We start from the raw sequence: 25,687 nt of genomic DNA on the forward strand, positions 1-25,687 counted from the left end.
TTCTTGATTTTACATTAACTATCCCAAAAATTGTCCTCATTGCAAGTGACTAATAAACTATATCCCAATCTAGTACATATTTTCCCCAGCTTGGTTAGTCTTCATACATCAGTACTACTGAGTAACATATCCATATGTCATATTTAAATGAGTCCAGATATATTTCCAACTGCTTCAGAATTGACTTGACTTTCATAGATCTAATGAGTAATGAGAATCATAGTGGCATAGTGGAATCATACAGGCAACCCTCTACACGTGTTCAAGTCACATGTGACGGCACATATGCCCGGTACTGGAAACCCAGAACTCAGCCACCCTATAAGCAAAAGGCCATGGAACTGAACAGATTTCACTGTCCCACCTTCAAAGACAGAGCCCTCCAGAAAGGACCAAAATCACCATATCAGATCAATGAGAGAGAATCCATATGCCAGTACAGGAAAGAATCCAGATGAGGTCAGTCACACAACTTTTTTCATTACCTAGGAACTACCATTTCTATGGCACAAACTCAGCTGTTTGCCTAAGAGGCTATGAAAACGGTTTGGAAGTTCATCTTCAGGCAGATCCTATAAGACCTGAACTCTTGTATAAGTCCTTCCAAGTGAGAAAGAAGACTTTAAGGAGCAGCACAACAAAAGTATTCTGGAGAAGTATGGAGGACAAGAACATCTAGATGCCCCACCACCCGAGTTGCTGCTTCTTCAGACAGAAGGTTATGTGGAATATTCTAGAAATGGAACAGTTATTAAAGGTCCAGATAAGGCTGTTGCTCATTCCAAATATGAGGAAGATGTTCTTATCAATAATCACATGCATTTGGAGTTCCAATGGGAAATAAGGCAAATGGGGATATAAATGCTGCTATTCACCTATCAAGTTGCACAGGGGAAGCTGGAAGAGAAATTGCTAACACTGATGAGAAATTGCTCTGTGAAGTTCCTGCAGAAGATTATGTAACAAAACAAAACAAAAAAAACTAGTGGAGAAAAAGAAGAGTACAACTTCTGATAGTGAGGGAGAAGATAGAAAGAAACAGGAAAAATTGAAAAGGGCGCTAAAGAATGAAAAAGCGCATCTCCTTCACATGATAGAAATAATACAGTTTGGTGAGAAAAGAGGCCACATAACAACATGTATGAAAGCTGGGAACCAACAGAGGAGGAAATGGAAGCTTATTGAACGAAACACCAGTGACCAGATTATCCTATGGCCTCTTTTCTGGGGCAGTAATTTTTGGGAAAGAAAAACCCAAACCCAAAGGACATGGATGCCGTTTATGTATTTGGTCACCAAGTGAACAAATACCTGCCCATTTTCTCTATTGTATTTTGTAAAGCAGTGTTTCCCAACCTTGGGCCTCCAGCTGTTTTTGGACTACAACTCCCATCATCCCTAGCTAGCAAGACCAGTGGCCAGGGATGATGGGAATTGTAGTTCAAAAACAGCTGGAGGCCCAAGGTTGGGAAACACTGTTGTAAAGGACCAAAATCACCATATTGCTATGGTCCTAACCCAGCCAGGCACTCAAAAATAGTCATTGGTATCGAAAGCTGCTCAGCACTCCAGTACAACCAGTAAGATTGTGCTTCTTAGCCATTCTCTGGACAAGTTACTCACCAGAGTGACCAAAGCTCATTCTAGTGCAAAACCAGGCCAGTATCAAAATCAAAACTGGAATGATCCAAATAATCGTGTCTCCTTTCCAAGCCACCTGGAAGTCTGGAGTTTCTTCAGCATAGATGCCACACCTGTTTGCTTTTTCACCCAGTTGTTCAATAAAATAAATGTTATAGTGCTCATTCTTTCCAAGTAAATATTGATAGTGGAAATTGTGTGTAAACAGTGAAGCCTAGCTTTGTCGGAAGTCAGCCTGAAACAATAGCTCTGAGCTGCTTCATTTATTTCAGTGGGTTGTTAACTGCGATAACTGCTTTTGGCAGGCATCAAGCCAAGGCCACGTCAGCAAAAGATTTTCAGAGCACTTCCGCTGGAATAGAATTAATTAAACTACACAGTCAGCACAATGGCGTGATACTGCTTTTGCTGGACTATGCCACTTCAGTCTGCAAGTAGGTGGCCACATGTCTAAAAGAAACCAGCTTGTAAGGGAGAAATGTTGTAGCTTAGTTTTATCCCCAGTGTGTTAGTGGTTTATATAAAAGGGAGTTGCAACTTCTTCTTTTTTTAGAAAACAGTTCAGTATGTCCATTCAATTATTGAACCCCACCTTCAGTCTGAGGTGGTACAGTCTGGTTAAAGCTATACTTTGTGATTATGTATGTAGCTGAACCTTAACGATCATATGGCACTCATCACCATAGAATCTCATTTTCACAATTGCAAAGCTTTATCAGTTTTCCTAGTAGACCATTTGGGACTAGTGTGGTGGTGAGTTGCAGAATGAGCAATTGCAGGTTTGGATTTTGGACCTCTTAAATTACCCAGCGAATCTATTTTATGAAGCAGTTTTCCAAAATCCTTCCACCCTTCCCTTTAACTACAATGCAAAAAAGAAAATCAGTGTAGGAATGTTACATTTGCTTCAGACTTCAGTATATGCTGATCCACAGATCCAAACCACAAACACACTCTCATATTTCTACGCAAAATTGTCCACCCCACCCCACCCACAACGTGTGAGTAAGGTGGGGAGGTTATTTACACTCTAAGTAAGCAAATATATAAAATACTCTGCTTAAATGGATTTGTCAAGCTCACTGCTGGATAAGCAAGGTTGCCAGTGGCTCTCCTCATTCATTATCAGAAGAAGAAGTTATAAGTTACTCTCTGGATTTGGTGAATCCTTAATGTTTCACGGTAATACAAGATGAGATAATGAGGATTCCCCCCCCCCCTACTTTGTGGAATAAATTTTCCATCTGTTTTGGGTTCTGCTAATGATCATAATATAATCTGAGTTTGATTCACTAGCTAGTAAAAAGAGAAAATAATAATAGACTCTGTTGTGGAATGAACTGAGATTTGAATTACTAACAAGTTGTGTTTTTTTCTGTTGCACTGAAATTAACTGTTTTTATTAAGAGGAACTTACACTCAGCAGTTTATACTAGTGGTGGAATAAAATTGTATCTAATTACCTTAATTCAATTCACTGCTAATCATTAGAAATAATATTTGGGTTGTTGTCTACAAACAAGGGATTGTATTAAAAGGCACTCTTTTATGAAAGCAATTACTTGATTTGATTTGCTTGTTTTAAAAAAAAAATCATAAAGGATACTCCCTATCATTAGTGAACTAAATTAATATGTGATTTAATTTTTACCAATGTTAAAATGAGATGGACAGTTTATTAATAAAGTGCCTGATTTATCCTCTGTTTTTTATTATGATATTAAGAATGCATTTGGTTGTTTATTTTTATGGGGGTTTATGAATATTGTTTTGTCTACTGTAGCAGTTCTGTGTGAGATCCAGCATGTGGTGATTGGGTGTCTGCTTGAACTAAGGGGTTTCTCTTTTCTCTTCCCCTCCATACATGACTGTTATGGCTATCGGGTGGTTGCACGAGAGCGATCAGGGAAGATGCCTCACTGGTCTTTTCAAAAGCTTTATTATTGCTGCTAAACCCTTTACAAAGGAAGAGCGCCTCTGTTCCATGCCTTGCTCACTCGCTGGCAGAATCTGAGAGTGGGCGGTCCTTAAACCTTCCCCAGCAGAGTAGTTTCTTGACCCCCAGCCTACGCCTCCCCTCTCTGCGCAAAAGCCTACTGCGCAAGGAAGGCTTGGGTAAAGGGGGGCCTCCCTCCTCCCCGCTTTCTCAGGCAAGGTGTCCTGGCACCGCCTTGCATCCTCCGAGCCCTGCATCTCCTTCCCACTAGAGGCGTGGCTTCCTTCCTCCGCTGAGGAAGTGCTGTCCCACAATCCTTGGAGGCTCTCTGTAATCCATCCGCCTTTTCCCCTCTCACCCCTGAGCCGATGGCAGATCCCTGACAATGACCCCCAAATCTGCTCTGAATCATCGGGGACTCCTCCAAAGCAGATTTTGGAACACATATTGAGCTGGAGAAGAAAAAAGAAAAAACTGAATCCTGTTATGCAGGCAGATTTCAGTTGTGCAAACTGGCAAGACTTCATGAGATGCTGCCCTATAACACTTACTGGGAAATCATTTGAAACCCTTTTGACATGCTAATTAAGAGAAAACAAACTTCTAAGCTGATTTATTGTGATAGTTGAACTGTTTGTATGTCCCTTTTATAACTATTTTTTAAAAATATTTTTATTGTTTTTTACAACAACAAATTTAAAATAATGAAAAGAAAAAACTTTAAACATATCCATATATGAGAGTCTCTAAATTTCATGACTTCCCCCCGTCCCCTGCATGGGTCCTTAAAATACTTTTTCTAAGACTATATATCTTTACATTCTCCAGTTTTCATCTCTTTAAATTATCCATGTCTTTCGTTTCTTTACAAGTTATTTTTAAAGCTAACGTTTTTATTTGTTTACAATTGTCTTCTAAACCTTTTATAACTCTAAATAAGAACCAAGTATGTTTACAATTGTTTAGTTCCCTGTTCCCTGTAATATAATAGGGGCCTTGAAAACTTTCTCTTCAAATAAATAGAATATCCTCTTCTGTTCCTAAGGATTTGTTTTAAGAAAGTAATAATAATAATAATACAGCCAGAATAGCTAACTTTTTGTGAAAAGGGAGGTTACTAGGGGGAAAGAAGTGTGTGTGTGTCCAGATCAGGAAGAAGAAGAAGCAAGCATTTCTCTTTATGTTGTTACTAGAGAACTTGCCCTATTTGAAGGAAGGAATCAATCATTTAATAAAGTGAATCACAAGAAACTTCAGTAAATGCTGAAAGAGCTGTGAAGATGGAGGGGAGAGATAAAAGGCTTGAGGATAAGATAAATATAGGGGGTTGAATCCAGACTAATTAGTTGCACTTGCGTCCCATTGAAATCAATGCAGAAAGTTACGGTATCCATTGATTTCAGTGAGACCTAAGTGAAACTGAGCCTGAATCCAACCCAGTGTCTGAACAACTGAGATCAATATAAAATAAAGTAGAACTATAGGCTGGTAAGATTCAAAGTGATTACAAGAAGAGCAAGATATATTAAGGGGAAATTGTGATTTTTATCTGTAAGCCACCTTGAATCCTGGTCTGGGGAATAGGGAGAATATAAGTAATTTTTGTTGGCATCCATCTGAAAGCAGAGCAATACAGTTGGCACCAGTTTGGCTGCAGGAGATGCCGCAAGGAGGCATACAAAACACCATCCAACTGTCTTAGGCACTCTACTCCAGATTTGCGTAGGGTTTACTCCTTAGCTACTTCTCCCAAAGTTGTCCCACAAGGCAGCGGGTATGGGTTTTTCCTCTGAGTTTACTTCAGAAGCCTTTCTCCCAGATGAGTATAACTGCAAGGCAATGGAGGTTTAGGATAAGATTTTTCCTTCTAGATGGGCTACCTTCCCAGTTGACAAACCCCATCTGCCACTCACTTCTCTGTACAGCATGAGCAGTAACTACCTTCTGGACTGTTGGGCCCACTATTGGTCTTGTCCACTCATTCTGCCAGAGCCTGTCTTCACAAAATCATCATCATCATCACATATAGGAAACCTTGTAAACTTTAACAAATAGTATACTTTTCACAACTTAAAATTAAGAGGCAATTCTGGAAGGAATAAAGAATAGGAATTCAGTGGTACTTTTAAATCACTTTCTCTCTTACCTACATTAGGTAATGCTTGCACAGTAGTAACTGAGCCTAATTATAGATTGAATTCTACAAAACAGAATCTGATGAAACTGATCAGTCTATGAATAAAAGGTGCTGTACAAAAAAAGTATTGGTATGATGAGATAATAATAATAATAGATTCTACATGGCAAATTAGGTTATAATTATATAAGAAACAGATAAGAGGATGGGTCCTTTAAATTTGGTCAAGTGGATATAAGAATGGTAGAAGAAGCTCATCGGGTGGAAGAAGCAAAAGCACCTTTTGGACTTTCACATGCTGCTTAATACAAGTACTGGTAGTTCTAATATGGGAATCTCTAAAGTTTAGAATATACAGTGGTACCTCAGGTTAAGTACTTAATTCGTTCTGGAGGTCCGTACTTAACCTGAAACTGTTCTTAACCTGAAGCACCACTTTAGCTAATGGGGCCTCCTACTGCCGCTGCACCGCCGGAGCACAATTTCTGTTCTCATCCTGAAGCAAAGTTCTTAACCTAAGGCACAATTTCTGGGTTAGCGGAGTCTGTAACCTGAAGCGTATGTAACCCGAGGTACCACTGTATTGGCTGGATTATCTGATTAAGGCAGTATTTGTAGCAATGTTGTTTGAACACATGTAACCTTTCTGTTTCTTGCCATTCCACAAATGATGCTATATTTTGCAGCTGGGAAACATTATTGCAACAGCCGTTTTTCAAGTTGCTACATTTGTTCTAGCCATATTACATAGTTCATGTGTAGGCAAACTAAGGCCCTGGGGCTGAATGTGGCCCAATCGCCTTCTCAATCCGGCCCATGGACGATCGGGGAATCAGCATGTTTTTACGTGAATAGAATGTGTCCTTTTGTTTAAAATGCATCTCTGGGTTATTTGTGGAGCATAGGAATTCGTTCATTTTTCTTCTTCAAAATATAGTCTGGCCCCCCCACAAGGTCTGAGGGACAGTGGACCGGCCCCCTGCTGAAAAAGTTTGCTGACCCCTGAATCAATGTGGAGGCCTGGTTCTATGTCACGGCTTCCCTATGATCTCTGCCATGTTGGAAACCAATTTGCAGGTAATCCCATGCAGGGCTGCCAAGTAAGTGAACTAGCTATAGCTGAGGATCATTCAGAGTGATTCCCCTTTTAAAAATAACTGCTTGGGCTTCACCTTCTGTATCTCACACTTTATCCTATGCAGCTCCTCATCTCACAGGCAATCCAGGTTTCACATTTACCAGTAGTCCTGTGTAAATAAGCAGTATTTCTGGCCAGAAAAAAGGCGAAAGATGTAAATGTTTGTGCCGCTGTACATTTTTGTTTAAAGTTCTGTGTTACTCCTTGAGTTACAGCTTTAGAGATATGTGGTGACTTTTGTGCACCCTCCTACTCAAGGCTATATTGAGGAATGCAGCTGCAAACAGCAGGGTGTTAATCACTACTTACTAGCAGCTAAAACTAATGCAGGCAATAGGGAGAGTGGTAATTTTCTGGAAGATTTTTGTTAGTTACTATTCTGTCGTTTCATTAATAACGGGTTGTGGGTTGTTGGGTTTTTTTTTAGTTCTCAGGGATTCACTGTTTTATTACAGGGACCAAACAGTAGACACAAGCAAACATTAGTCCAGTGTTAAATTAGCTGAGATATTAAAGTGCTGAAAATGATTGTGAACTGCATTGATAAAGGGAATGCAGAAGATAAATAGTGGTCATTTATGAAACATATAGCCCCCCCCCCCACTGCACACACACCACTGTTTGAGATGCAAAGTTAGTGCAACGGGGGCTACAATGTTTACTGTGTTTTCTTTGCAGTTCATCAATTTGAAAAGGACATTGCCTTCCTGTTTCTGATTTCTAAAATTAAGTGTGTGGGAGCTGTTATCATTTTCTACAACTGTCATTAGTGCACTTGAAGTTCAAAATATTTATATATTATTAATTACAAATATTTATATCCTGCCTTACGGGATAGAAATCTATCCAATGCAGCTTACAAGAAACATTAGACTACATTTCCTAAAAACCACAGCAGTATCAGCATAGAAAATGCTGTAGGGATCCTTCCTACAGAACAACTGGTGGTAGATCAGAGAGCTACAGCCCCCCAACAAGCTACAGTTACCAGGATTCTCTTTGACTGCTAAAGTGGTATAACAGTGCTTTAAATGAATGGTGTTTATGTGCCCAAAGAATAAGATAAAAACGGGAGGGGAAATAGAATAGCTATGGATCATTGTTAAGGAGGAGAGTCAGTTATGTTATTAGTCCTCTTAAAGAGCAATCTGAACTCCCCACTCTATGGGGGCTCTATGGAGAAACAGGGCCATTGTAGCACCTGTATCCCTGTCACATGTGGGAGCTAGGGCAGAAAGGCCAGGCTGGGGGGAGCCAGATTGCCGCTCCGACCTGCAGCTAGTACATCAGTTGAGCCTGGATTGGGCCCAGTGCCATCACATGGTGACAGCAAGGCTAGCTCAAGATACAGTATAAGCTGGGCAAGCTCAGCCTCTCCCCGCCCCCCCCCCCCGTCACCACCTTTGCAAGACCTATTTCTGGAGAGCCTGCAAGAGTTACTTCCGCCTGCATATTTGACAGGTTGATGGGGCAGCTCTGTGCTAGCAGAGTGATGTTGCTGTCACTCCGCAGGTGGTTGGCAGGGCTGGAAAGAGGGACATCTCCACCCAATACAACCCTTCCTCCGCCCCCAGTATTCCGTATAAAATGACAACTTGTTCAAGGTATTATTATTGTTTATAAATAAATATGTTTACTGTTTTGCCTATCTGTGTTCTGTTCTAGGTGGATTACTCACTCACACAAACCATGTTTCATGTATGGATATATTCATTTAGGCATAGAGAGAGAGAGAGAGAGAGAGAGAGAGAGAGAGTGTCATACTCCTTTCTCTAACCCAGTAAATGGTGCTAACAGCTATTGTGAGGCGCATTGGTATTTTTATTGATTTATTAGAATTATATACCGCTCTTCATAATAAGATCTCAGGGCAGTTCACAAAAATACAAGGTAAAAACAAAAGTAAATAATTAAAGCAAAAACAACAAAACAATGCCCCCCTCCCACAAACACATTTAAAAGGCTGTATAATATTAATCTGTCTTGTAAAACCAAAATAGACAAATACAAAATACAAATACCTCAGGTTACAGACGCTTTGGGTTGTGCGATTTCGGGTTGTGCACCGCGCCAAACCCAGAAGTACTGGAACGGGTTACTTCCGGGTTTCACGCATGCACAGACGCGCTAAATCGCGACCCACATGTGCGCAGATGCGGCGCTGCGGGTTGCAAACGCTGCGGGTTGTGAACATGCTTCCCGCACAGATCATGTTCGCAACCCGAGCGTCCACTGTAACATATAACACTTAAGAACAGTTTGAATTAAGGGACATACAGTGGTGCCTCGCAAGACGAAAAGAATCCGTTCCGCGATTCTCTTCGTCTAGCGGTTTTTTCGTCTTGCGAAGCAAGCCCATTGACAGCTTAGCGGATTAGCGCTACAGCTGTCTAGCGGCTTTTCGCGATCAGCTGTTAAGCGGGTTATCAGCGGAACAGCTGATAGGCGGCTTAGCGGCTTAGGAAAAGGGGGGGGGAGTGAAAAAAACCCGCGGGGACGCGCAAGATTTTTTCGTCTTGCGAAGCAACTCCATAGGGAAATTCGTTTTGCGAAGCGCCTCCGCGATGGAAAACCCTTTCGTCTAGCGGGTTTTCCGTCTTGCGAGGCGTTCGTCTTGCGGGGCACCACTGTAATGACTCAGTAGAGTAACTGAGTGACCCTGTGATCTCCAGGGTCCTTGTAAGGGATTCTGGGAATGTCACACTCAGTTTAGTGCACTTTATCAGTGTGTTCATGACACACATTTTGTACTTCTGTATACAAAACAAATGATATTGGAGGCTCATTATCATACAGCACTGAAAACTCCAGGTTTGCAAATGATGAGGTCGATTAGATTTGTGTCCTATACAATTGTGGTTTAGAATGCCACTCTAAGCTAGACCATATTGCAGTTTGTGTTTTGTCTTTACCTTGGTGGCTTGAACACTTGCTCTCAGTTTGATCCTAATTTCCATGCACATTAAATGCATGAACAAACAACTCCCTGAGACCCTCTTCAGATTTCCTTTGTTCTTCAGAAAAGCACTGAAGTGTGTGACAAGTAACTTTATTGTAAAATGTTTTCTGTATTGAAAATTATTCACATATAGAGTACTGTGCATTTGCCCAAGTTTCCAGAGGTTGACCCTAATTTGTATTATGTGCCATGTTTTTGATTTATGAAATAGAATTCTGAGATATATGCAAGTCAACCTGCTGCATTTTTATTGATAGCTTTGTCAACGGAAAATATATATACTTTTTGAGACACTGAAGTAACATTTTTCTAAACTTATACAGTATGATGTGCTGATAGGAACACAAAGAGATGGGCTATTGGCTGTTTAGCTTATTTTTGTGCAGGTCAACAAAGAGGAAACCTTTAGTTAGCTATGGTATATTAATTAAGAGAGGATTAGTGGAATGTGGTCCATTATGAATTGATTTGCAGAGAGGCAGGAGGTATTAATTGATTGGTCCCTGGTGGAGATAGAATCTTGACTTGAGTGGTGCATAGTAGACTTTCATTTGTGACTGAATGAGTGTTTAATAGGGTTGAGATCCTCTTAGAAATCAGTATTTGGGTTGCAAAAGTGGTAGTGTTTAGAGTGGGCCATGGGAGGGCATCATAGATGTAGTAATGGGCAGAGAGTGTTATGGCTGATGAGATGAGCACAGCAAAGCAATCTTAACATCTTCACACATTCTCACAATCCTTCTCGCAGCCTGGATAGCCTTTATAGACTTAGTGCAGTCCACTATGCCTTCAGATGCTGCTATTAAATCTCAGGTTGTTATTTATGGTGTGGGAAGAGCAAGCTGACTTACTATGCATAAGCAAGATCTGTCTGGATGAAAAGGGAGGCATGAGCCTTTCTCTATTCTGCCCACAGATTCCAGGTTGAGGGGTGAGGAGTATTAGTAATAGCAGCTGTAGTCCATAGGAATCCCGCTCTCCAGTCAGGTACCCTTCCACTTTTTGGTGTGTGTACTTGGTTTGGGAGGATTGGGATTTTGTTGGTGTACCAATTTCCTTGCTTAAGCTGGTGGAGAAAGTCTTGGAGTGCAGCATTGCGAACATCTAGGCTTTGAGAGACTTCAGCATTTATCTCAAGGCGGCTTTGTCCAGCGTGGTTCAGGACATCTGGGCTGCCATGGCAACCTTGGGACTGTTTCAAATTATATCTAGCCCAACACATAAGGCACGACAATAACGGCTTGGTTTTTTGTACTGGTTTGGGGGGAAATAATTGTTTGTGTAGGATGCCAAGTACAACTCCATTGTCATCACTATCTGATTGTGAAACAGCTGAGCAGCAGCAACAGGGGAGTGCTTTCCCCCCCAGAATCACTGTTTCAAAGTGCCCCCCATTGAACCTGCTCAGTTATCATCAGACGTGATGTTCTGCTTCTTGTGATATCCAGGGGCTGGTAATGATCAATGATTGGTGGAAGTGGTGGTTTCATCAGAAAAGGCAGGAGAAGCCAGCTTGGGCATCTCAAGGCAAGGTGGGGCATGGCAAAAGCCATAGGAGGAAGTGGGAAAATCAACCAATATTGTGTTTTTCTGGAATGCTTTGCAATGCAGCAACAAGAACAAAATCCCATTGAACTATTATTGGAGAAGCAAGAGAAAGTTCCTGTGACTGAATTATCAGAGATTAAAGAAAATTCGCTCAGGGAAGGACGTTGTGTACTTGCAACTTGGTTTCGAAGGCCTATTTACCAAGCAGTTCTGGAATTTGTTTCATAGATAAGTCATTTATCCTACTTACCTGACTACACCGAAGACAGCTGCCAAAAAGAAGAAGAAAAGAAAATGGAAAGAGAGGGGGAAAATAAATGTTCTAAGTGAAATTTTAAACAAATACAAAAGAAACTCCAAGTACTGCTTTTCTCGTATCCAGATTTTTAAGAAGACTCTATTTGTTTGCAGTAATAACATATTTTCAAACTCAGTTGTATTGGTACAACTTGTATAGGTTAACCGTGCTATTTTATTTTAATTAATCTATAATCCCTGTTTTAAACTGTTAATTTCATTGGTGGTTATATACATTATGTATTACTTGAACAAGAAGAAAGAAGAAGAAGAAGAAAATTCCCTTTTCATTTTTTTCTGTGGCATCATAATTCTATATTACTTGTTCCGCAGCTTGTCTAGCAGAACTGGGGTTGCCACAAGTGGTGTAAAACTTCAGAAATCAGAGTCATGATTGAAGGTTGCGAATTATAGCTAGTAATTAAGTAGCAAAAGGCTTAGAGCAGAGTGGTCTAGTTGGAAAGGCCATTTTAAAAAACTCTTACCTAGTAAGGTCATGAAGTCCTGTCTAGTTAAGAAAAGTAGCAGAGCAGATCCAATTGAGAAGATGGAAAGGTCAGTTACAATAAAGGCAGTCCCTTTCCTTAATAATCAGACAAGATAGGCACTTCATTGCCATAGGAGACTGGGAAGACTTCACAGAAAGGGCAGTTAATAACATTAGCTTTTCCGTTATTTGAAAATATAGCTTGTCTAGAAATCTCAAATGAAATTACACAAGTAAGCTGTGACAAAGAAAGAATTTGTGACCAAATTTGATCCTCTTATGTTCCCTATGCCTTAATAGATCGTTCCAAACAACTCTTTCAGCCCTCTGATGTGTTAGTCTACAACTTTCAAGAGTCTGAGCCAGCATGGCCAATGGTAAAGTATGATGAAAGTTGCAGACCAGCAATATCTGGAGGGCTACAGGCTCCCCATCTGTGTGCTAAGGGAAAAACTGTTTTCTCATCTTCTGTTTCAGTCACAAAACTTGGTTTAAGGTTTTTTTTAAATGTGCAACTTCTGTTCTCACAATCCACAACTCCATTTACAGTTGGTCAAATGTTTTTATACTACAGACAGGATCTGAAGAAAAATGAAACTATTTTCCTGAGTCCAAAAGGTCACTAGACCTGAAAGAAAATACGGTAAATACAGTATAGAGATGTCCAAGTTCTCTTAAGGTACAGTGGTACCTTGCAAGACGAATGCCTCGCAAGACAAAAAACTCGCTAGACAAAAGGGTTTTTTGTTTTTTGAGCTGCTTCGCAAGACGATTTTCCCTATGGGCTTGCTTTGCAAGACGGAAACGTCTTGCAAGTTTGTTTCCTTTTTCTTAACACCGTTAATACAGTTGCGACTTGACTTCGAGGAGCAACTCATAGAACGCGGTGTGGTAGCATTTTTTGAGGTTTTTGAAGACTTTGGTGATTTTTGAAGCTTTTCCAAAACTTTCCCGACACTGCTTCGCAAGACGGAAAAAATTGCAAGACGACAAAACTCGCAAAACAAATTAATTTCATCTTGCGAGGCACCACTGTATGGTCCTATTCTAATGATCTCACTCCCAGTGGTCCCCCTCTACCTCAATCTAAGTTTATAGAGGCAGGCCAACATTCAGAAAAGACAGGAAGATGCCAGGAATAGATTAATAGAATAGATTTTTATCTGTGATAAAGATTAATATCTAATACAGAAGGGATGCTAAAGGTTAAAGCAGCAATAGATCAATACATACTTATGACCATTAAAGCAATAAGCGATTAGTCAGCAAGATACCTCTAGCGACAGGTGGGAATAAAAACTCACAGCAGGGGTTTGAAGGGTTTGAAGACAAGGTAAGGGTTCCACTTCTAACTACCTTATTCCCAAGATTATTGTCAACTACTCCTCCTTGGCCTATGCAAATCAGGATGTTAACTATCGGTATCTGATTGATTAGGGCCTCTAAATGGATGTATCAGCCCTCCACTGCTGCTGCTGGTGGTGTAATACTTTGATTTTTACTGAGATGGTCAAAACCGGCTGTTCCTCATTTCTTGTCTACCTGACATATTAACTCATTTTCTGACTTACCTTGATTTTCCATTAAAATAGGTGTGTAGCTGACCACAAACTTTTACTCACATCCCACATATTCCAATCTTCCTCTTGGCATAGCAGTTTCACTTCCTCAGTCCTTGCTTGAGCATCTGTGGTCTTTTCCTATTTTTCTTGGCACATGTACCTAAGTATACAAGCACATTCTTGCACTCAGCTGTTAATGCTTTCATAGTCTTTATTGAATTGAAATGGAAATACTTTATTGTCACTTGTACAACTTGTATACAGTGAGATTCACGAGCACCCCCCACTCTGCTCTCTTAGTCTTAATTCCCCTCCTTTACTGACACAGACACACACCAAACCCGAAAGTCAGTTGCCCTGTTGTTATCTTTTCATTCAGCAGCCTAACAGCCCACGGATAGAAGCTGTTCTTTACCCTGTTGGTGCGACTAATCATGCTTCTTTATCTTCTGCCTGAGGGCAGGAGATCAAGAAATTGCCGGCCAGGGTGTGAATCATCCCTGAGAATTTTCCTCACTCTCCTGAGGCAACGTTCTTCCCCTATTTCATCCAGTGGATTCACGGGACAGCCCATAATATCTTGTGCTGTATTCACAATACTTTAGGATATTTTTCCATTAGTCCTGCCCTTTCATGCAGATCTTTGGGGTCATAATCTTACTCCTTTCTAATATTCTTAGGTACATTCAACTATGAGCAACATTTGTACCCATAAGCATCTATATTGTGAAACTCTCTAAACATCAGCAGAAAGCCATTCTAAAATCAGCCAGAGTAAGAACATGGCCTAATAACTAACACAAGCCCTTTGTGTGAGCCTAAGTAGCAGTTTGGTTACAGGCCTCAAGCTGCAGATTTAATTAGAACCATGGCTTGACTCCTGAACTTTGCAAAGCTTATGCCCTTCTTCAGGAGAATAATGATACTGTGTAGATATTGAAAGAACCTTTCATTCACACTGAGTAATTACATCCATCCCCCACATATGCTGGATTATAGAGTCAGGTTTTAAGGTCAAATAGTGTCTACCATTTGAGGCCAAATTTATGACCATCTGGTTTCTCAATACAGTATCATCTTCAACTCAGTGGGTGGGGAGATGGAGTTGCTGTGTGGTCCACCATGACTCCATTTGCCTTTCCAGATTCCTTATTGGGAGCAAACACTTAATATCAAGAGCCTGCACCTTGACTTGGGTTCCAGGATATATAAGGATTCTGTTAGTGTAACGCCCATCTCACTACCTAACCACCTACCTGCATGGACTGATGGAAGTGGTCTCAGAATTGGTTCTGAGAACCACCAGACCTATTGTCTTGGAGAACTTAAGCATGCACACTGAGACCTCCTTGTCTGGTGCAGCTCAGGATTTCATGGCCTCTATGGCAGTTATGTGCCCATCTCACATTTTATTTTGCCAACACATTTAGTAGGGCATGGTTTGGTGATCTGTACTGTTTAGAAAGAGTGTGGACTGTGAGTGGGGAAGCCCTCAAATAGTTCCTTTGCCATGGAAAGTTGTAATCTTAATTTTTAAAAGCCCAAATGACTTGAATCAGGATACCTTTGAGAGCCATCTTCCAAGTGAATAGGACAGAGGCAGAAACTATATTAGGGCTTAGTAATATAGCTTCTGCTGTCTGTCCTGTAATCACTAGAGTCACAAAAGATGGGTACAAGGAACAGCGCCTTTCCCCCTGTTGTTTCTGAAGGGGAGAAATATACCCACTCTTGTGATATTTCTCTTGTGTTTAGGCAGGTATTGAAGACTGAGCTATCCAGAAAGGCATTTATAACTATGCTACTTTGGGGCTTTTATTTAGGTTCTTATTTTCTGACACCAATGCTCTATCCTTTAAATTGGTTGATCATTTATATATATTGTGTCAAATTTTAAATTGCCTTATTGTTTAGTTGCATCACTGTACTCAGCTATGAACATCCTTATGTATAGAAAAATGGGTCATAAATTGTAATATTTTTTGTTTATTTCCCTAAGTTTATTTGTTTACTTCACTGCATAACTGTCATGATGAATTAAAGCTTCAGTGGTTTAATTTTCAAGTGCTTTTTTCCATTGGCAAAAGTGCTTTTTCAATTTGGCTCCCAAAATTAAGTGGCAGCATGTGAAATAGAGCTCATTATCTCTTATGCAGTTCCTATTCCAGCTGGAGGGACTAACCATGAGATATTTCAATAGTTAGTCCTTTGCCCTGTTGGCAACTTCTTGCAAACATTCCTGGATGTCCTTTCCTTCTCCCTCATATGTCTTTATCATTGTTTCATCTGCTGTGGTCTTGCTGTCCTTTTACTTCAAAAGGACCATCCATCTCGGCAAATAAGCTCCCAACTGACCTCTGGACTGCAAACATTTTATGGTGTTCTAGCCCTCTGAAACCATGACTGAGTTCGTCCCTATACTGTTTCTCCCAGTAAAACAGAAATAAAAAGTAATAAAACGGATAGTCTACCATGCTTTTACATAGGTGGGGAAAGAGGAGTTTGGATATCTCTGAAATAGAGAGTGTGTGTCATGGAATTGTCCAAAGAGCAGTAAAGCTGAATATAAGGATTAGTTTCTGTTGAAGCCAGATGGTGAACTTCTGCTAATTAAAACTTTCCCATTCCAAATGCTAATAAAAACAATGAAAATCTACTTGGGCACAAGACCTTTTGATTTTTCATTTATTTTGGTCAGTAACTCAAGTATCACAACTAGCATTTTGGATGGGTGTACTGTGGCACAAGAATTCCTGTTTTCATTTATAATGCACCTGAGGCGAGAATCAGCTCAGTACGAAGGGACAATGTGTCATTATAGATTCATACTGCAATGCTTGATATCTCCAGGTGAATGTGCGACTCATTAACCGTAATCCGTCTTGGAGATTCCCTCTGGGCTGTACCATTCTCTTCTGATGCTCTGCTTGTGACTCCATATAAATTGTGTGGTGGGACCATTTCTATTGATACTTCATCGGAGCAAAGAAATTCAATAGTCTAGAGTCTGTTCTGGTAGCAATTCCACTGACTTGATTCTTTTTGCTCACCAGTCTAAGAAGGGCAGAAAAGAGCACTTGGCTTGCAGTCCTTTATCAATTTTACCCAAGAGTATGCCCTGTTGAACTCAGTGGGACTTACTTCTGAGTTGATATGTATAGCGTTATCTGTTAATGAATGGCAGGCCATGGTTAGAGCGTTAGGCCAGATTTTTATGTCTCATTTTTATTTTGTTTTATTTATAAAAAATATTTATATACCACTGTATCATAAAAATATTTCACCAGAGCAGTTCACAACAGTATAAAAAAACACCAAAAGATAAAATAAAAAAGGTTAAAAAGCAAGCTAAAAACAAAAATAAATTTAAAACAATAAACTTTTGATATACTATACATTATAAAGTATTTCGAAATACATTATAAAGTTGAATTAATATGTTTTCTTGGTTGGATAAAACTAAAAAAGCAAATTTTCAAAAGGTCACATAGCCTATTGCTGGAAACTCCATATCTCCCCCTATTTATTAAGTTAATTCTCAGCCTAAATGGCCCCCATCAGAGTATTCTGGGGGTGTTGTTGTTTTTTACATATGTCTGTATCATATGAAGTACGATTGAACTCAAAGTTCACTGATTTCCCTCTTTTCTTTTAAATCTCTTGTGACTGGCCCATCCTACCTTGCAGAAGATCAACTCACAGATTCCTGGTTTTTTTAATAATTTGGTGAAGTACAATAAATCATCTCAGCCGGTTCTTTGTGATTGTCGTGTATGGAACCAATAAGATAACAGCAATCTTTACAGAACTTAGTTATACATTGTGGCTCCACTCCCATATGACTCTAGCAACAGCAAGAGAAGAGCCGTTCCAATTGTAAGGTCCCACACCACTGTGGTACAAGCGTTGTTCATGCCACAGATGTCCAGATAAAAAAGATATTGATGGAAAACGATAATGTGTTCAAATGCTGCCATTGTATGGAAACCATTGCTGGACTACACAACTTGAATGCCCTTTTTAACATCAAGAAAGGAAGTAGCTCCTAGGCAGCAGTTATTGGAGGCACCGTGCGTAGACACCCAGCAGTAACTTTAACAGTAACGTAATTTCTGAACTCTCCACATTGCCAACTTGGTCACTACCATGCCAGAGTTCTTTAGCACTAACGAAGCATTGCTTTTCCATAATAAATGAAAAATAGAATTAAAACAAGAGGTTCCACACAGAACTTAATAGTGCTGCATTACTCGACAATGCCTGTGACCAAGAATCTCCTTTAATATTTACTCATAAGCAAATCTCATCCATCAAACACATTTTTCAGTTTTAATGCCAATGTTAATTCCAGGCTTCCTGTTTGCTGCTTTATTTTCAATGAGGTTGGAGGATTAGTGAGGCATTACCTCTTATCAGTCAACTTCTGTTATCCATGGTGTGTGTGTGTGTGTGTGTGTGTGTGTGTGTGTGTGTAATTACCACTTACGTTGCATTATTTTTCTTTTTATAGTAGAATAGCAGCATTTCACTACTAAAATGGAATAAATTAAAGTTGTCTTCATTTACAAATGTTGACAAATAAAGGGCACCTGTTCACTCATCCCCAAATCAAATTATGGCAATTTTGGAGTAAAGAAACTAGTGTGAAAGCAACCAGACATTGTGCCCACTACAATAATAATTTACTCCCTATTGGGAGTGTAGGTGTGAATACACCAGTAGTTTTACTTTCATATTTTTTTCCTGAACCATTAAATCAAATTTCCTCAACATGATACCCTCAAGATGTTTTGGACAGATCCCAGGAGCCACCAATATGGCCAATGGGTTAGGGATGATAGGAGTTGTAGACCAAAACACCTGGAGGGTACAGTGCTCGAGAAAGCTCTGTTAGGTCATATAAACTAGTCCCTTAAAAAACTAGTTTTTAAGGTTACAGTCATACCTCTGGTTGTGAACGTGTTCTGTGCGGGAGGGACGTTCGCAACCCGCAGCGTTCGTAGCCTGAAGTGCTGCATCTGCGCATGTGCGTGACGAGATTCGGCGCTTCTGCGACATCATTTTGTCCTTCTGCACATGCGCGAGCACCAAAACCCAGAAGTAACCCATTCCGGTACTTCCAGGTTCGGCACGGTCCACAACCCGAAAACGCGCAGCACACAGCGTTCGTAACCTGAGATATGACTGTTGTTATTAACAGATTTTCCACTTTTTTCTTTAAAGGTTTTGAAGTTAAAAGAAAGGTGAAATAATGCAGATAATGCTCAATTGTTTTAGAAAGTAATGTTCAGCATACAGTCTGAGCAACCAGTTTTGTTATTATGTTTGGAAATCATATTGTTCTTCTGTTGCTGATTCCTATATTTTAAATTTTTGTTCCTCAGATATTCTGCTCAGCCACAATACTCACTAGGTGACACTAGCCATTGCTATTTTTCTCAGCCTAATGTACTTCAAAGGATTGTGAGGATAAAGGGTCATAAATCTCTAATAAATGATTTTGCACTTGATTAAAAGATTTCCACACAATATATTGAGAATGATGTGTGTGACTTGACAGGCCTGTGTTTTCTCAGTGTCTTTGGCCTTACTTCATCTATAAATTTGTAAATTGCTGAAAGACATTTCCATGGCTGGTACTTTCCTGGAAGCCCCATTGTGGGCCACTGTTGTGGGAGACTTATGATCTAATATCAAATTAATCAGAGCAGGCTGTGGTTCCAGTATGTCTGTCTGGGAAGGGGTAATTGCACCACTCATCATTAATATGTGGTAAGCTATTACGCACACATATCATTAGTGCATGAAGTGAGCACTATTACTGTCATTACTTGCTTGTGGCCTTCCCATTGGCATTTGGTTGGCCACTGTGAGAACAGAATGCAGGACTAGACGGGCCTTTGGTCTGATCCAGCCCTGCTTTCCTTATGTTGGTCTTAATGGACTAAAGCAACACCAGTAAGAAATGATGCATTACAAACTAAAGATGGCAACAATTATGCAGAGCGATTAGTGATTTGTGTGCTGTGTGGCTGATTCTGAAATGTGTAACTGCTTGAGTACAGTTAGGTGAACATGTCAGTGCTGATACATGTTCAGTGAGAGGAAGAGACATGCCAATTAAAATGTGTCTTGGTGCTGGGAAAGATATGTGCTGAACTATTCTCGAGATGTATTTACAGTGGGGGGAAACCTACTAGATATTTGAAGTAATAGCTTCAAATGAATCATGGCTAAGGAAGAATAGGATCAGAGAGATGGCTACTTATTCACAGGTGTGTGGTGGTTATTGGCACAATTTTAATTACAGACCTGCTGAACGCAGCCCACCAATTGTGAGTAGATGCCTGCTGGAAGCTTGGTGAAGCTCCAGGTTTTTCTGACTGCCCGGGACTGCAAAAACATGGGGGTTGTCAAGCACATGGCAGGCCACAGTACATGGCTGGTGAGCAACATTCAGCTCAGTAGGCATCAGATTGTGTAGGCACACTAATTAGCTCTAAATTTAGCCCAGAACAGTTCCACCACCTGACAGTGTCTCATGATGTCTTTGCAGCCGTTCTCACCACAGCGTTCCTCCTCTTCCTCCCCTCCCCCTAGCACTGCCTTTGCTTCCCCACTGTCAGGCAAACCTTGCTGAAAGATGCTAAGGCTGTCTGAAGAAATCCAAGGAATATTATCAATGGATCAGATATAAGGGTCTCATACTTTATTAATGTATTGTTTGCTGAGAGATGACTCAGGTGGAGATCTATTTTTGCACTGGCTCCTCTGTGTTAACTTCAACCGTGAACTTTTCCTTTGGTGTTCTTTCTTAACTTGGTGTGTGGGATTTTTGGTTTTTGGTTTTAGCCTATAATTTAGGGCAAGTTCCTGCTGAATAATCTCTTTGGTAATGAGGCACTCAGGAGAGAATGTTTTGAGGACATTCAGTTTTGCTTCATGCCCAATTAACAACAATGGGTATAAAAAAAATATCTTGAGAATTATCTGAAGTGTAAAGTAGCTGCAGGGGCTGGCAATGGAAGAGCCTTGGAGGTCATCCAATCTAACAGTCTACTCAAGGCAGGATCTGCAATGCAGGATGTAACTACAGCATTCCTGACACATGGCAGCCCAGCCTCTGCTTAAATATCTCCAGCAAAGGAGAGCTCACCACCTCCTGAAGGAGTTTGTTCCATTGTTGAACAGCTTAGACTGTTCTAAAATTCAAAACACTGCTACCTAGCAATTTCCATCCGTTAGTTCTAGATCTGACCTCTGGAGCAAGAATCCATGCTGCAGTGGCAGGTGAATGGGTCAATGGTCCATTTTCAATGGATTCCTTCAACATCCATAAGCAGGAAGGCTAGAGAGGCAGTTAGACATTGGTCAAGAATGGTGTCAGAGGGAGAAGGAGATTGCATAGAAGGAGGGAGAAGGAGATTGCATAGAAGCTGAATGGATTCAATGCATTTTTTTTCCACTTGGAAGATATAGGGCAGCTCCCCACGTCTGTGCTAATTTTTTCAGGAAGGGTGGTGACAAGAGACAAAGTTATTGGCCTTAATAACAAATTACAAATTATAAAAACACTGGTCCTGGATGGCATTCACCCAATAGTTGTTAAACAACTTAAATGTGGAGTTGTTGAACCTCTAACAAAAATACATAACTTATCCCTAAGATCATCATCCACACCATTTTTTTAAAAAAGGGTTCTAGAGAGTATCCTGGAAATTACAGACTGGTGAGCTTTAATATCTGTTCCAATAAAACTGGTGGGAAGCATTATGGATGATAGAATTACCAAACATAAAGACATACAAATCCTGCTGAATCAGAACCAGCATAGTTTCTGGATGCGTAAGTCTTGTATCACTAACCTTTCACAGTTCTTTGAATGTGTCAGCAAGCACACAGATAGAGGTGATGTAGGTCACATTGAATATTTAGAGTTTCAAAAACCTTGTTATAATAGCACTTTCCTATCACAAAAATCTTCCTTTTTGGCCATGACCTTTTGATATGGATCATGCAGTTTTGGATGACACAGTTTTTGTGATACTACTAAGCCATGGTTTATATATCATGGTTCAATTAACCATAGTTAAAACTGATTGTCTAAACCCAGCCCTGAGGGTTAACTATGGCTTTAGGCAGTGCCAAGGGGGAAAGTTTCCCCCCAAACAAGGAGCTCACCCCTTTCCTCCCTGAACTCTTTCTTGCCCCCTTCCTCTGATTTTTCCCCCTGGTGCTATAACTGACTATTGCAATTATTGTCATGGCTAAAACTTCCTTGTTTATTAAGGGTTGTTGTTGGTTTATAAACTTGAGTTAACATTAACCATACCTTAGTATGGAGCCCAAACTGGCTCCTCCTTAACTATGATTAAGAAGTTGTCTCCACCCAAAGGCTCCAAAGCCATGAGTAAAGAGCTGCAGAAATTCAGACCATTCTCAAGGTTCAGTTGCTCTCACTCATGCGTTTAACTGTGCCTGTCAACAACTGCTTGTCCCACTCCCCACGTCATGTTCTGAAAGCACTTTCTAGCTTTCACTGCTGCTGTGCTGTGAGGCGGAAAAAAAATTAAAGGCACCACAAGGATGCATTGGGATGCGTGGGAAAGGGTGTGCATTCAAATGAGCAACTTTGGAGTCATTGCCAGCTTCTCTTCAAGCACATTTTTTTGGAGTGGGGTGGGGGACAGGACATGATTGCAGGTTCCCAGGCCACCAAGACTCCCTTTCGTCCATTTAAAAGGATCTTGAGAAACTTTGTAGGATATGCAGACTTGAACCCTGTGAGGATTAGAAGGATTACAGCTTGAGAAAAGTGGGTAAGACTGAAAAGTAGAGGGAGCGAAGGGGACAAATGCCTCTCTTCACAGCGTCTGCAACCTAGCATGGAGCATGGAAAGGGTGAATGTTCTTCATTATGTCTCCTTTTTTTGTAGAGGGTGAGGATCAGAACTGGTGTGGCAGTTGCCAACAGTAGCTGTCAGGTTTCCCATGCCCCATCCATCCATCCATCCTGTTGCCTAATAGTAAGCAGGCTGGTGACACTAATGACAAAGCGAGGTATTTCCAGTCTAAGGGCAGCATAAGGGCATTTGGATAGCAGTCTGAAGCTGTGGGGAGGGCAGCAGGGAGAGGAGAGAATTAGAATTGTCAAAAGCACATGTTACAAAATGGTGACAGAATTTGCTTTCCCCCCTTCCTTTCTACTTTGCCCATAGTAGTGCAAGCATGTTAATAGTTACATCAAGTATTCTCTTTTTTATTTTTATTTTAAGTAATTATTCCTAAATGAATGCTGCTTGGAGAGGATTTAACAGATTCCCTGGAGCATTGTATAGTTAGTTGTGTACAAGAAATTTTATTCTTAATTAAAAAGTGTCTTCTTCCCTTTGCTGTCTGCTTTCTATGATCCTTTCCCCCTGAGTAGTCATTCTGTCTTATATTGTCCTCCCAATATTTTAAAATGCTTCAAGGCTTCCAAAGTGTTGTTGCTATGTTTACTGTTGCTAAGGCCTTTTTGTACATTACTTTTATAGGAGATGATTACTTTATAACAGATTTATGATTCACCATGTTGGCTTAAAAAGGTAAATGTATTTATTACTTGCTAACAAGCTGTGTATGCTGACTTCTTCGCCCCCATAAGAGAGATGTGCAAAATGGCCCTTAGAAATTACTTTGTCATATAACTTATTTGATAGTTAGAATTTGCAAGCCTTGTTAATTAGATTTGTATCTCACAATTTGGTTCAAAGCAGCTTGTAGAGGTAAAATCATTAACAATAGTACCATAAAACAACGTAGGCTTAGATAAGACTTTGAAAGGGAAGTCAAGAAGTGATTGCATTTCTGTTGTTAACATACAAAAGGCCGAGTGGGACTGGGGAGGTTCTTAATGAAGATGGCGAGTCTAGTCACATACTGGATGTCGAAGGTCATTGTGGAACTATGCTTGGGGAGAAATATTGTTGATGATACCAGCCTCCAGCAGAACCAGCCCTACCATAAAGCAGAATAATGCAGCAGATAACAGTGAAGAGGAGGCAGGGGGTTGGCGGATGCAATTATACATGGCATGTAGGCAGCACAGAGCCCCCTAAGCTAGCCTGGGCCAGTAGAGGCTGCTCTCCTATTGCCGGGGTTGAACTAAGGTTCCATTTTCAACCCAATTGGCTTCTCTACAAGGAATGGAGGGGGTGCCATATCATTGTTCGCCACAGACGTATCTTGGGCTGTCCCTGATTCCGTGACGTATGCAAATTTACTTAATGGAATCAATACCTTAATGCTACCAACCTGCTTGTCTTGTATTTGGAATTTTAAATGTGTTGGAGGAGGCTGGTGGGAAGGATGCATGTGTATTGAGAAAGTATTACATCAAGTGAAGATGATGAAGGGGGGGGGGAATGATGGTAGCTGGGATTGATGAGGAAGGATAGAAATGATTCACAAGCTGCTGTTTCTGTTCCTAGGCAGCATTCAGGCACAGATGATGCAATTGAAAAGCCCTGTTATACCAAACATTTGGATTTGAGGCAATTTAATCTTGTCCTTTTCTTTCAGAGCAGTACATCTCTCTGATCAAATCTATGAGGAGAACAAAAAAGGTGACTGGGAAGTTAGCAGCAGCTGCTTACAACTTCACATGTTGCTGCATGGAGAAGTGATTACCTGTAGCCTCTGGGCATCCGACAATGCCATATTCTCCATAATTTCATAATTATTCAGAAAGCTGGAGAAAAGCTAAAGGACAAAGTGACGTCTGCCTTTATTGCATGGCCAGAGGCCACAGATGACGGAATCTCCTTAGAGATCCACCGCATAATATGCATTTCTTATTTAGCCCTGACAACTTTCCAAATGGTACCCTTTCCTTCTCTTTTGCATTATATCAAACATATTAAATTTTCACATGACTGGGGAATGTGTGTGCTTCTGTGTTTTAGTGGATGCAGTTTGTTGTCCGAGCTTATTCAGAAGCTCTTGTATGATATGATGCGAGACAGGGCCGGCTCACCTATGAGGCAAGGTGAGGCAATTGCTTCAGACAGCAGAATCCACAGTGGCAGCAGATCTAGCCTCCAAGAAATGCATCGCCTGCTGCTGCCGCCACAGTTGCAGCAACAGAAATGGCACACTTCTTGGAGGCTGCCTCCCCATCCCCCATGCCATCTCTAAAGTGGCCTCTTGGTGAATAGGAGGCACTGCTGGTCTCCTCCCCCATTGTTGTTGTTGTTGTTGTTGTGCTGCCCATCTTACTGAGTTGTCCCAGCTACTCTGGGCGGTTCCCGACAAAATACTACAAACACAATAAAACACCAACCATTAAAAACTTCCCTTCAGATGTCTTCTAAAAGTCATTTAGTTATTTATTTGTTTGATATATGATGGGAGGGCATTCCACAGGGCAGGTGCCACTACCTAGAAGTCCCTCTGCCTGGTTCCCTGTAACTTCACTTCTCCCCATGAGAGAACTGCCAGAAGGCCTTTGGAGCTGGACCTCAGTGTTCGGGCTGAACGATGGGGGTGGAAATGCTTCTTCTGGTATGCAGGGCGATATTGATGCGAGAGATATTGATTAAACCAGGCCAAAATAAGAATTTTCTAAGCTAAGCTTTATTTAAGACCAAACCTTAAATCAGGCACTTGTGAAAATATAAATATAAAAAATAGAACTCTTAACTATTACATTGCTGTAGCTTGGAGATTAAATGCTAGATGAGAAACCCTACAATGTTTGTCACATAAAAATTCATTTCTGTATTGCTTCTCAGAGTTGAACTTTACATGACTGCAGAAAATCAATGATTGCATATTTCACTGTTTTTTTCAAATGTTTAACAACCACCACTGGGGTTGGGAATCTGATTAGGATTGTGTGACTGGGGGAGGAAGGATTTACTTTGCCCCCTATACCCTTTTCTTGATGAAAATCCCTCATTGCTATTTGCCCAATGGAGAAAAAGATTTCAGTACCAGTTT

General features: G+C 40.6%; 1 protein-coding gene across 1 annotated transcript in view; it reads left to right on the forward strand.

Moving 5' to 3' along the window:
- The window catches only part of HS6ST3 (heparan sulfate 6-O-sulfotransferase 3), a 168,060-nt gene that overhangs the window by 131,504 nt on the left and 10,869 nt on the right, over positions 1–25,687 (forward strand). The window lies entirely within an intron of this gene.

This window comes from Podarcis muralis, chromosome 4 (assembly GCF_964188315.1).
Source record: "Podarcis muralis chromosome 4, rPodMur119.hap1.1, whole genome shotgun sequence".
NCBI classification, from domain to species: domain Eukaryota; kingdom Metazoa; phylum Chordata; class Lepidosauria; order Squamata; family Lacertidae; genus Podarcis; species Podarcis muralis.